This window comes from Triturus cristatus, chromosome 6, assembly GCF_964204655.1.
Source record: "Triturus cristatus chromosome 6, aTriCri1.1, whole genome shotgun sequence".
NCBI classification, from domain to species: Eukaryota; Metazoa; Chordata; class Amphibia; order Caudata; family Salamandridae; genus Triturus; species Triturus cristatus.
The window spans coordinates 1,564,119,667-1,564,134,365 of record NC_140589.1 but is presented as its reverse complement, the minus strand read 5'-3'; positions in this window follow the sequence as shown (position 1 = coordinate 1,564,134,365).

The window sequence follows — 14,699 nt, the reverse complement described above, 5'->3', positions numbered from 1 at the left end:
TAGCGTCAAAATAAATAAACAAATTAACTGATAGGAGAACAATCAAATTTAGGTGAGATGTCCAGAGGAATGAGGCGCTTTATCTCCAGGCCCTGACATAATGCAAACACACTTACACACTTTCGCATAACTTGGCATTTTGGAAGCCAGAGATGTGCCATTTAAATTGGTAAGTGTTTGACACATCTTGAGTGATAATCTAAATATGTCTATATCATTTTAAGCGTAATGCGGAGGCTGTCTTGTGTATCTTTAGGGATCAAATTAGACATTAAGACATTAACTTGTATTTGTGCTAAAAAGCCGAAATCTCTCTCCTTCCTACTCTTTGCATAACCCAAATATTGTGAAGTAAATGTAAGTGTGTGGGTATCTAGAAGAGAAGAATGATTTGGAATTTCGAAATGGCATAGTTTGCAGGAACAAATCAGATCATAATGCAGGTAAGGCTTTGACTCCACAGATTTCTAGAGGTAATAGAGATCCGTCTGTTTTGGATGCGTTGTGGAAAGGCAGCAGTTTGGGAACCCACTGCATTCTGATAGATGGCCCACATCATAATTGGTGGCCTTTACCTTTGAGTGAACAATGAGTAACCAACAGGTGCCAAAGAAGTAATATATTTGTGGAAGATATTAGGGGAGGACAAATGGAAGAAAAATAATGGCCTAATGTGCTCTACCAATATTGGAGCCACTCACAAATTAAAGATGAGTCAAAGGCTCTCAAGATTTTCACTGGCTTTCCATTTGGAGCTTTGCTAAGATCAAGGCATGCTTCTTCAGGAGCACAATGCTAAATGGTAGAGTTGAAGAAACTATAAGCAGAAAACAGTAAGAATAAAAATATATAAAATAAAATCTTATAATAGCATAAGTTTATCGTAGGCAACATTTAGCATGTACGGCAGATATAAATATTTTAAAAGTTTTAATGTGTTGCTACAGGTCTTTAAAGAAGGCCTGAGGGAGATCATTTGCTAGAACATGCTGCGACTGGATCAGTCTGGTGTGTGGTGGAGATTTACTATTCAGTAAGTTGCACTTTCAGATATAGAAGCAGTTATGGAGTTGGCTTCAATCACTTGGAAATTGGTCGCAGGTGAAAGTCGAAGAACTTTCCATTATCCACATTCGCTCAAAGGAAGCTTATTGAAGAAGTCTGAAATTGGTTCAATAGCTTCATGTATGAAAAGCTACCAATGCAGTATCTGCCACAACTGGATCAATGTAATACGTTTGTTGTTGTTGGTGGCAGAAGAGAATTATCTGAACACAATTAGTCTGGGGGCTGGTGTTGTGGATAACTTTGAAGTCTAAACAGGCAGAAAATGAAATGCTCCGAGTGGAGAGCATGCATTACCAGAGGCCAGATCAGAATGCAGGGCCCTTGGCTGATACATTGCTTAAGCTGTTATTTTGTGGGTGCTGAAAAAGTCTTAAAGCTAGACTCTAAGGAGGGTATTCAACAAAATTGTGCAGTCTTGAGCCGGGTTCTTTGAGGTGTTTTTGATCACTCTGTTGATTCTTTACAAATATTTAGACTATGGGCCCGATTTCGAATCCGGTCGGATGTGCATCTGACCTGCAAGGTAGCAGAAGCGGAAACGCCCGGCAAGGAGTCGGAAGTCCTGCTTCTCAGATTATGATCTGACCGCCGTGTTGGTGGTCAGATCCTGTATTTTTTCCATTGCGGTTTGTGCTGCTGCTTGCGGAAAGCAAAATTGTAATCACAACGGTGGAGCCGAGGCTGGCTCCGCTGCCATTTGTGGATTACATTTCCGACAGGCTCCGTGAGCCCATCAGAAGCGTAGTGGTATTCCTCTGCGGGTTTCACTCTGACCACCAGTATTGTACTATGGAGGACAGAAACCGAGCTGTCAGATGTCTTTCCGCCCGACATCATAATGAGCCCCTATGTTTTTCATAGCATAATGTCACCAAATGACAAAGTTCTGAATGGTATTCATTCTTGCTCACAACTGTCTGGGGCAAATATCCAGCTTTACATTGTTCCAGGCATAACATTTCTAGGCAACAGAGCAGAGATCCTGAGAGCTCTTCTGTTGATTTTCATTAGAAATCTCTCAGGAAACATTGTAAATTCTTTCTTTTCTCTTGGACAGGAGTCTGAGACTTCATAGCTACCAAATAATTCTCTTTGTGACTTCCAGGTAACTGACCTCCAGAAGTCAGGTTACATCCACAACTTGAGACATCTGTCTTTCCTATCCTTTTCTGTGTGGAAATCTTCACCCGGACTGGGAAGTCTCCACACACATATTTATATGTTTTAGTAGTAAATGTGGTAGTAATAGAGAGAAGTCTGAACAATTTGAAATACTTATTAGTAAAGAGGAGGTTAATGGAGGAGTAAGGATGGGTTAAGGAAGGGTTACCGAGGGGTTTTGGAAGGACGTCCCTCCACCCACAAAAGGGTAAGTCCATTCCTGTTCACAACTGCACTTCTAAAGTTACTACAGCAAAAAAAGACCCATATTAGCCGTGAATGTACTCCTGCTCATAGATGGAGTAAGTCCAGCACCCCACATGGTCAACCACTGGTACTGCAAAACCCCCATTAGGAAAATATTAGAAGAAGGGACTTAAAATAAAACCCCACATGAAATAATGTTAAATAAAATGTAATTATTTAAATGAGTTACACATATAAGTAAACGTAATTTTACATAGTTTAATATTTCCAAAGTATATTTTTCATTTTATGTGTCATTTCTTTCATGATATAAACTTTAAAAAAATCATTTTTAATTTAATGCATTCAAAATGATTGAATTTTAAATTTAAATTAAGTCATTAATACTGTAACATTTTAATGTTGTTCTAAAATTAAATATGTAAAATTAGTTAACATTAATATTTTGTATTTGAATAGGTTTCTATTTTTATTATATTTAATAAACTTTTACCTATACTTTACCATATGGAGCTCTGAATCCCCAGTGGTGGAGACCTCTGCCTACATGTGAAAAGTTACTATTAGTAACTTTCAACTATTAACATATTTTCAGTATAATTATTACATTAATTTAAATACATTATAATAAATACAAATATTTGTAAACATTTATTAAAAATAATTCCCCTTAAAGTAAAATGTATGTATTTACTTCTTATGTATTAAAATTACAAATTGGTATGTATAGAATTAATAAAAATAAAAAAAATAATTACATTTTCATGAAAGGTTATTAAAATATTTCATAATTATATATTTGTGTTTTATATATATATATATATATATACATATACATATATATATATATATATATATATATATATATATATATTCACAGAAAAAAAAATAGGTTTCAGGGGTGTTATAGTTAGCTGGACATTTCACTCGTACAAAGCCATTTTTCCACCGTTATAGTTAGTTCAGCTAACTATAACTCGCACGACCGCAATGCACTGATGATGACGTCACATATTACATCACTCATGACATGGTCAGTGACATCACTCATGACATCACTGAAACGTAACTGAAACCTATGGTTTTTTAAGTGAATTTCAAAGCTTTTTTAAATGCTAGTTTCTAACTATGTCTACAGAGGTAAGACATGTGAAGAAAGAAGAAAAAACACACCGAAAGAAGAAAAAGAAATGCAGAAAGAAGCAATAGAAGTCCTCAAAGACGAAGAAAAGTGCAGGAAGAAGGAAGACGTGCAGAAAGAACAAACAGAGGAGCAGAAGGAGTCTTAGTTGCAAAATCATCCTGTACCCTCAACTTTTTCAGATGGGTACTGGTGGTAACTGACTCTGACTAACCAGTCCTAGAGCCATTGCTATGCTAAAAGACACTTAGAATACAGTTAAAACACCTACAGACCCCTGTTATTAGCATGACCTCCTCTGTAAGCCCCTAGTATATAATAGGGCAGGGGGATTAAAACTACCTCTTAAAACGCGCCACAGGGCGCGTTTGCACACTGGTGAAGGGAGGGGGGCTGAGCTGACATGTGCAAACATGCCCTGTGGCCATTTTAATTTGGGGGATAAAGTCCCATTGAATCCTGAGTGTCCCTTGGGTACAACTAGCCCATCAGGTAGCTCTAGTTAGCACCACAGAGCTGCATTGAAGAGAAAATGGGCACGGCCTGGACCACCTTTCTGCAACGCAACACAGTGGCACTTACTGGAAGCACCTGGTGGACTAGTTGGCCCCCATGGGCCCTCAGGATTGAAGGGGAATTATTTCCCCAACTTAAAACGCGCCCTAGGGTGTGTTTGCACACGTCACCTCAGGCCCCGTCCCCTCCCTTCCCCACTGTGTAAACACTCCCTGTGGCCGTTTTAAGTTGGGAGATTAACTGCCTTTCAATCCTGAGGGTCCCTAGGGGCAAATTAGCCCACTAGGTACGTCCAGTAAGCACCATTGCAGAGAGGTGTAAAAAGGGGCACAGCCTGCACCACCTCTCTGCAACACAGTGCAGTGGTGCTTACTGGAAGCACCTGGTGGGCTAGTTGGCCCCCAGGGTCCCTTAGGATTGAAGGGGAATTATTTCCCCAACTTAAAATGCGCCACAGGGCGTGTTTTAACACGTCACCTCAGGCCCCGTCCCCTCCCTTCACCACTGTGTAAACGCGCCCTGTGGCCGTTCTAAGTTGAGAGATTAAGTCCCCTTGAATCCTAGGGGTCCCTAGGGTCAAACTAGGCCACTAGGTACCTCCAGTAAAAGCCACAGAGCTGCATTCCAGAGAGGTGTAAAAAGGGGCGTGGCCTCTGAACACCTGTCTGCAACGCAGCTCCCTGGCGCGTACTGGAGATACCTGTTGGGATAGTTGGCCCTCAGGGACCCTCAGTATTAAAAGAGAGTTAATCCCCCAACTTAAAATGCGCCACGGGACGCGTTTGCACAGTGGTGAAGGAAGAAGGCGTGGCCTGAAGTGACAGGTCTGCAAACACACCCTGTGTTGCGGTTTAAGTTGGGGAATTAATTCCTCCTCAATCCTGAGGGTCCCTGGGGGCCAACTAGCCCACCAGGTACCTCCAGTATGCGCCAGAGAGCTGCGTTGCAGACAGGTGTTCAGATGCCACGTCCCTTTTTACTGAACTCTGCAACGCAGCTCCGTGGCGCGTACTGGAGGTACCTGGTGGGCAAGTTGGCCCCCAGGGACCCTCCGGATTGAAGAGGAATTAATTCCTGAACTTAAAATTGCCACAGGGTGTGTTTGCACACATATCACCTCAGGCCCCGCCCCCTCCCTTCACCACTGTGGAAAAGCGCCCCGTAGCGCGTTTTAAGTTGAGGGATTACCCCCCCTTGAATCCTGAGGGTCCCTGGGGTGCAACTAGCCCACCAGCTACCTCCATTAAGTGCCACAGAACTGCGTTGCAGAGAGGTGTAACAAGGGCGTGGCCTCAGAACATCTCTGCAACGCAGCCCCCTGGCGCATACTGGAGGTTCCTGGTGGGCTAGTTGGCCCCCAGGGACCCCCAGTATTCAAGGGGAATTCGTTCCCATCCGCAAACGCACCAGGGGGCGCGTTTGCACAGTGCTGAAAGGAGGGGGCGTGGCCTCTGGCACGATGCCGGTATTTCTTTTTTTTTTTTTTTTAAGAAGGGGTGTGCGTAGCCCCCCTTCTTTTTCTAATTTTTTGGCCCTGGGGACCCCATCCCCCAGGGCCTGCCCCCTAATTTGTTTTAAAAAAATTGGGAGGGGGCCGCGTGGCCCCCCCTCCCAAGGCCTTAATCAGCCCCGGGGACCCCATCCCCCGGGGCATGGCCTTTTTTTTTTAATTATTTTTTGGGGAGGGGGGCTGCGTTGCACCCCTCCTGTGGCCACTTAAGGCCCCGGAGACCCCATCCCCTGGGGCCGGCCTTTCTAATTTATTTATTTATTTTAAAAAATTGTTATTTTTGGGGAGGGGGGCAGCGTGGCCCCACTCCCGGGCCACTATAAGCCCCGGGGACCCAATCCCCCGGGGCTGGCCCTCTCCATTGGGGGCCGTGGGGGGGTCCCCAATCCCCCCACGGTCCCGCTGGCTCCCCACCTCCTGCGGGAGCCGGCATTGCTTTTCCACATGGGGAGATGCTAAAATGCAGCTGCCCGTGTGGAAAAGCAATGTGGTTTGAATTTTGAAAGAGAGAGCAGGTTTCCTGCTCTCTCTTTCAAAATTCAAACCAAGTTTGCTATGGCAGGGCAGGAGCCGCGAGGCTCCCGCCCTGCCATAGTAAACAGCAGTGTCCCGGGTGTGGGCACCCCGGGACACTGCAAGAGCCGGCCCTGGGGGGTGGCGTTCCCCAGGGCCATCATTGACTCCAGGGGGGGGCTGCGCGGCCCCCCTCCCACCAATTTCCAAAGCCCCAGGGGGTGGTGGTTCCCGGGGCTGGGGGGTCCATCACAGACCCCCCAATTTACATATTTAGAGCCCCGGGGAGGTGGTGGTCCCCGGGCGTGTGGGGGGGCTTGAGCCCCCCCACACAGGGTATTTTTTGTTTTAAAAAAAGCCCCAGGGTTGGCAGTCCCCGGGGCTGCGGGGGAATGTAAATTAAGTCGAGCCCCAGGGGGTGGTGGTCCCTGGGGCTCGGAGGGGCCTTAGAGGCCCCCCAACAATAAACTATTAAGCCCCGGGGGTGGCAGTCCCCGGGGCTGTGGGGGTGTTCTGCGCCCCCGCATTTATTCATACTTTGTCCCGGGGGTGGCAGTCCTCGGGCAGTGTGGGGGCGATTGGGCCCCCCCACACTTTATTTTCAACATGCCCCCGCACTTAGTTTATTGTTATCGGCATGATCCGCGCACCCAGCGTGAATTTTGCCGATTTAAAAAAAAATTTAAAATTGGGGGGGCCTTGGGGGTCCTTGTGGGACCCCCTGAGCAGGCCTAGGGGGGTCAGGGTGTTTCTACCCTGCACCCTTTTTGCGTTCTGCGCATTATTACTTCTGTTTTCTTGTGCTTTGGTTCTACCGAGGCACAAAATGGCTGCCAACACTTCCTGGTTTGGAGTGTTGACAGCCAATTAGCATACAGCTCGTGCTCGGCCATAGATATATATGTGATTTTCATTTTCTCAGGAACTACTGAACGGATTTACACCATTTAAGCAAAAGGCATGACTCTAAACCAAGGTCTGTCTACCTTTTTGCCAAATTTGGTGTAATTCCGTTCAGCAGTTCGGGCTGTAGCTGCGACTAAAGGTCCCTTTGGAAAATTGCTTGGGGAAAACACGTTTTTGGACCCCCCTTTTTTCTCAGCCCCCACGTGACGAATCACCCCGAGACTTTCAGGATAGGAGCAGACCGGAGCGGGCCACGAGTTTTGAAAATTTCGCGAAGATTCGTCAACCGACGCCAAAGTTATTCCAAATAGAATGTTGTGGATTTCCTATGGATAATAGGTCCTAACTATAACTACCTACTGGTAACTGCCAGTAGGTAATATATATATATACATATATTGCGGCAGGAAGTATCTATTTCCAGGTTTCCTGGAGTGTTTCTTCAACTTCTGTAAGGAGTACCCGCCTTGAGCCCCCGGACGGCAGGATTTCCCTACCGAAGAGTGGAATCGGCAATGATATCGGAGGATCTGTCTTTCGCCTGACTCCAGACAAAGGTAGGGACGCGCCATCATTCCGGAGAAGTAGTGTGTTGTGAGACATAGCGCTGATATTAATCGAGCGCATTGTTCACATTGTTGTATCATTTCACAATCGAACCCCAACAAAGACGCATCATGACAGCCGACACGTTAAGGAGCCGCGAGGCAGCGGCGAGCGGCATATTTGATGACTCTCCTAGCGGAGAAACTGTAATTAATCCCACGGTCAATATTCAAAGCACTCCGAGCACAGATATAAAGGAAAGATTCAGATCCTTGGAAAAATTAATGAAAGCTGAACAGGCAAATTGGTGGGAACATCGGTCCCTGACGCGTTATTTGGAAGTTGGCAGGATCCCCAGGGGACTACGTATAATGCTAGCTCCTAGTTATGAGCAGCCCGACCCACGTATGTTGGCAGAATGGGCAGAATGCAATTTGGAATCGTCTAGAAGTCTTGTTGAAATACTAGTTAAGTATGCTGCGAGTGATCGAGAAACTTTGCAAATTAAAATTGATGCCCTAAACGCCGAAATAGACATGTTGAATGCTGGTGATATAACAGTCAAATATAGAAATGAAATGACGGTAAGACTAACTCGTGAGGAGGAGATCATTAAAAAAAGAAAAGCCTATAAGTTCCAACGTGATAAATTGGACTACGAACATGGGCAAATATTTACATTCTCAAAAAAATATGACAATGTCAAAGCTACAAGGAAAACATTATCTCTCCAACCAGCAACTAAAGAGACTAATCAACCAGAACCAAGTGTAACATCAGTCTCTGATCTTAGCTCAGCTATTGATAGTGAATCGGACAGTGAACAGATCAGAGCTCAACGTTTGGGGTTTCACAAGTTCACCCTGGCGCAAGAAGTAGATTGCTTGCGCCAGGACCAAAGGCAAACACTACGCCCCCGTGTCCAAAGTGTAAACATCGTCAAAAATGCAACAGCAAATGATGGGAGAGACGTAAATGAGTCAATGAACGCAAACACAAAGCAGACCAAGAGAGTAAGGAAACAATGGAGGCGCAAATAATGCCCAATGATTCAGAATCTGATTCACAAACTATCATAAATCTTACCAACAACACTCTCTCAAAGAAAGAGATGGAAATACTTTCGTTAGGACTTTCATTCAGCCCTAAAGGTGATTTCAACTATGCGCAAACACGTGTTGATGTTTATAAATACGTGCACAAGTTAAAATTTAGCAAATTCCATCTGCTTCAAAGCCAACACAAGACTAAAACAAATACAACTACTACAACCACCAGCCCTTCCATTCTTACAGCTGGGGATATGGAACTCCTCCAGAACCTTCATCAATTACACAATAATAATGATGATGTTGAAATTTCATCCAGTCCAGTGATATCAAGAACAACTATCACAACTTCAAGCTTCAAACCTAAGTCCACTTTCTGCCCAGTCATGCTGAGAGATAATATAGATGTTTTTCACGATAAATCAACACTTGAATTGAAAACTCTATATCACAAACTACGAGCGTTAAAAAAGCGCTATACAAGCAGAGATAATGCATATTATCAGTTGATGATTAAACTACAAAACAACAATAATATAATCATGAGGCAATCTGATAAGGGCGGAAACATTGTGCTTTGGTCAAGAGAGCTTTACATGGAGGAAGCCATGAGCCAACTCAATGATAGAGACTGTTACAGACGTGGTACGATGTTGGAAGTAAAAACAGCATGGAATAATGTGTATTCAAGTCTGTTGGCATGGAAAAGTGCGGGCTTGTTAACATCTGATGAATTCAGATATTTAAAGAATGACCACCCTGTGATGCCTGTGGTTTACTTTATCCCAAAGATTCATAAAGACAAAAGTAAACCACCGGGCAGACCTATTATATCAGCACGTAACAGCATCATGGAAAACATGAGCAAGTATGTATATTTTTATCTGCAAGAGTTCGTGAGGAGTCTGCCTTCTTTTATTTTGGATACAGGTGACTTACTGAGGAAACTTGACAACATTGATTGGAATCCGAATGACTTACTTATTTCCTTAGATGTTACGTCATTATATACCAGCATACACCACAGGGATGGCCTAAAAGCTGTTGAACATTTTTTGAACACCAGACCTGTTTGTTTTTACAAACACAACAAGATGATACTAACTATGATTGCTATGTGCCTGGAAAATAACTGTTTCTTATTTCAGAACCAGGTTTTTCAGCAGGTTCGGGGCGTGGCTTTGGGGGCCTGTTTTTCCCCCAGCTACGCTTGCTTGCATATGGGGCTGTGGGAGGAACAGGCCCTCATGACTGTCTTTAATGATGTTCTGTCTAACAACATTATAAGGTGGTTCAGATATATAGACGATCTGTTGATAATATGGAGAGGCACAGAGGAGGCAGCCCTTCATTTTATTGAACGAATCAATGATAACAATCTGAATCTTAAATTCACTGGTCAGATTAGCAAAGTATCAATTTGTTTCCTGGATGTTGAGATTTATGTTCACAAAGATCAGCTTTGTACCAGGCTCTATCGCAAGTCCACTGCCGGTAACACCTTACTACATGCAACCAGTCACCATCCTGCTCACCTAATCCGCAGCATTCCGTATGGAGAAATGCTCCGGATAAGGTGGATATGCGGGCTTGACTCAGATTGCCTGCCAGCACAGAATGAATTCAAGAACAGGTTCCTTAGGAGAGGTTATCCCATGGATATAATCGATAAAGCCATGTTACGAGCAAATGCACATGGTAGAACGCAGGCACTGATTGGAAAAACTGGTATGATTGTAAACCAGGTACCTGAGAGTACAGAACCTCCAAGATTAATACTCACCTATAACACCGAAAACAAAATCATACACAGAATGATTAACAGGAATTGGGCATTGGTAAAAAATGACCCAGTTCTAGGTGATGTTGTAACTAAGTCCCCCAACATAACCTTTAGAAAGTCTCGATCGATGAAGGATATGTTGGTAAAAAGCAGCCCTGAAGTGAGGAATTCTGTCAATTGGCTTGGTGCCAGCAAGGGTTTTATCAAGTGTGCAGTATGTAAGGCTTGCAAACATGGTATTAACAAAACTGAATATTTAACAACTTTCAGTAGTAAACCTGTTCAAATCACCAAAAAACTGACATGCAAAACCGAGTTTGCCGTTTATGTGCTGGAGTGTCCCTGTGGTTTACGATACGTAGGTAGCACCAAGCTACAGATCCATAAGCGGATACTCCAGCACATAAGGGCAATTGTCAATGGGGACAGCACATACCCGGTTGCCAGACATTTCGATGAAAGTCATTCCAAAAAATCCATGGATCTCAAATATTTTGTGTTGGACTCGGTACTCCCATTAAGAAGAGGGGGTGAGCGTGAAGCATTGCTTCGCAAACTGGAGACAAAATACATTCTGGAGCTAGATTCTAAGACTCCTAATGGTTTGAACTCCAGTGAGGATTTTTTTACATATCTATGAAGTTATTAGTCTGTTCAAACTGCCTTGAAATTCGTCGTTGCCTTATTTTCAATTGGTTTTAACCAATTTTGGTTTTTATGATCTTGTACTATTTTGCACAAGTGAATCCTATGGGTTGATTAGGTGATATTTCATGTGCACTTGCACTTTATTTATAGACATACAGTGATCATTACTTGTGCCCACTCGGGCAATATCATGAAGTATGTCTGAATTGTCTAAATTGGGCAATATGATGTACACAAACCAGGATCAAGTAGGATGAGTAATATGCTTTTAATGCGATAAAAAAGAGTTTACATTGGTTTTACTTTTTTCTTAAAGCAATTTTTTACCATCTTATTCGAAACATTTAGATTATAACATTGAGTATTTGCATTTTTATTCATATATTTAATATTTATTTATCTATATTTATTGGATTGCAAATTGCTCATGTTGCACATATCACATGTTGGGTCTGTTTACATCATAATGAATCACTAGCAACAGCTACAAAGCAGTGTAATGAGAGTACTTTCACTATGTCTATTATTCTATCGTCACTGTTTGTTGTGCTGTCACTTTAAAAAGATTATGTCTGCCCCCTAATGTGTCATGTTATCAAGGCCCCACGAGGGCTGAAACGCGTTATGGCTGGGTGCATGGGTCGAAAATAAATTAATTGCACCATACCTTGGGTTCGCAGTGTCTTCGTTCTGACAAAAAAGAACGAAAAGAGACATTTCATCAATATATATGACGCGCTAGAGGTGACCCTCCCAACGAAGTGTCCGGAGTTTGCAAGGGCAACATCGGTGTGAAGCATCCAAGGGATTGGAATTACTCCGCGACCGCCGCACCCTGCGAAGGCACAGCATCGCTGCAGAAGCAATCCGTGACTACACGGAGGGACAAGAGCACTGTATCTTTGTCCCAGAGGCACGCTGGAATTGGACTAATGTGGCTTGGGAGTCGAGGGGCCAGGGAGGAAAAGTTGTTTCTGTGGCAACATTGGACACTCACCGTTCTGCATGGTATCTCGTTCCTGAAAATTTGAAAATCCAACATTCACTATGAAATGCCGTGGGATTGATGCCAAACATTCACCTAGCAGACCAGGACTGTTGCCTGCTGGGAATTGTAGTCTACCGACGTGGGCTGCAGTATGGATTGGACTACAAACTCGGCCCACATGGATTTTCACCAATCAGAGAACGTTGTCAGCAATATCATGGCGGATGGGTGATTTGACTAAGTTAGCATACCGGCATTTGATAAAGGCATACCCCCGCCGAAACGCGTCATGCCAACACTGCAAATAAACGTCTTTCCTGGCTCCCTCAATGTGTCTTTCTGAATCCTTCCAAATGAAGAGATCGTGTGTTCATATGTTGGGCGTTTGCCCCTGACTCGCTAGAGGTGACCCTCCCAACGAAGTGTCCGGAGTTTGCAAGGGCAACATCGGTGTGAAGCATCCAAGGGATTGGAATTACTCCGCGACCGTCGCACCCTGCGAAGGCACAGCATCGCTGCAGAAGCAATCCGTGACTACACGGAGGGACAAGAGCACTGTATCTTTGTCCCAGAGGCACGCTGGAATTGGACTAATGTGGCTTGGGAGTCGAGGGGCCAGGGAGGGAAAGTTGTTTCTGTGGCAACATTGGACACTCACCGTTCTGCATGGTATCTCGTTCCTGAAAATTTGAAAATCCAACATTCACTATGAAATGCCGTGGGATTGATGCCAAACATTCACCTAGCAGACCAGGACTGTTGCCTGCTGGGAATTGTAGTCTACCGACGTGGGCTGCAGTATGGATTGGACTACAAACTCGGCCCACCTGGATTTTCACCAATCATAGAACGTTGTCAGCAATATCATGGCGGATGGGGGATTTGACTAAGTTAGCATACCGGCATTTGATAAAGGCATACCCCCGCCGAAACGCGTCATGCCAACACTGCAAATAAACGTCTTTCCTGGCTCCCTCAATGTGTCCCTCTGATTCCTTCCAAATGAAGAGATCGTGTGTTCATATGTTGCGCGTTTGCCCCTGACGCGCTAGAGGTGACCCTCCCAACGAAGTGTCCGGAGTTTGCAAGGGCAACATCGGTGTGAAGCATCCAAGGGATTGGAATTACTCCGCGACCGCCGCACCCTGCGAAGGCACAGCATCGCTGCAGAAGCAATCCATGACTACACGGAGGGACAAGAGCACTGTATCTTTGTCCCAGAGGCACGCTGGAATTGGACTAATGTGGCTTGGGAGTCGAGGGGCCAGGGAGGGAAAGTTGTTTCTGTGGCAACATTGGACACTCACCGTTCTGCATGGTATCTCGTTCCTGAAAATTTGAAAATCCAACATTCACTATGAAATGCCGTGGGATTGATGCCAAACAGTCACCTAGCAGACCAGGACTGTTGCCTGCTGGGAATTGTAGTCTACCGACGTGGGCTGCAGTATGGATTGGACTACAAACTCGGCCCACCTGGATTTTCACCAATCAGAGAACGTTGTCAGCAATATCATGGCGGATGGGTGATTTGACTAAGTTAGCATACCGGCATTTGATAAAGGCATACCCCCGCCGAAACGCGTCATGCCAACACTGCAAATAAACGTCTTTCCTGGCTCCCTCAATGTGTCCCTCTGATTCCTTCCAAATGAAGAGATCGTGTGTTCATATATATATATATATATATATATATATATATATATATATCCATCCAACAAAGGCCCTCGAGCTTTGACAGGTCACTCAACGCTCTCACCCACCATCCGGTTTCACGCCTTGCTGAAGCACGCAAGCTGACTACCACTTGATTTACACCATGTCCGACGCGTTTCAAGGCTGCTTCGCCCCTTAATCATGGACTGTGTATTGGCACTATCCTGTGGTCCGTGTCCCTGTGTTGCTGCGAAGAAAGCTGAGACGCTGTGGAAATCGTGAGATATATATATATATATATATATATATATATATGGTTTTTAACTTTAAATTTCATTTTTTTTTTTTAAAGAAACCTTTATTTGACTTCAAAGAGTTACAGACATGGGCCTACAACCACTTGGGCCGGCCGCCAAGTAGTACGAGAAGAGTTAGTTCATCGTTATACAGACATGTCAATCAAAAGATCCCGTTAGTCCGTCCGCACTCTAAGTGAAGGCAGCAGTTGTATCCGAATACCAGTATAAAGACAGTTTCAGCTTTTGATTTAAAACTTATAAACATTTCACACAAACAAGGCAATAAGAATTATAAGTATCAGGACGTGCTCCCCGGGGTAGGAAAGTCCCCTTCACATAGTATCTGGTCTGCGACAGAGGAGGGGGGGGGGGCCGGGAGCGGAGAAAAGGTCAAACTGTAACATACTCATCACATAGAAAAGTAGGAATGTTCAGCTAGGGGGACAAAGGAACATCCAATACAATCTCCAGAGGAGGGGCGCAGATGTCTCCGTGATAGGAATTCCACGGACCCACACCTTAGACCATTTCCTGGGCTTGCCTCTCGCCACATAGACCGTCTTTTCTCTGAACATGCACCAGTCCATATTCTCTTTCCATACCGAGATCGTGGGTGACCTCTGAGAACCCCATAACTGTGCGATGTCGCGTTTAGCCACCATATTCCCCAAAGTCGCCCACTGCGTCTGTGCCACATCATAATCATTT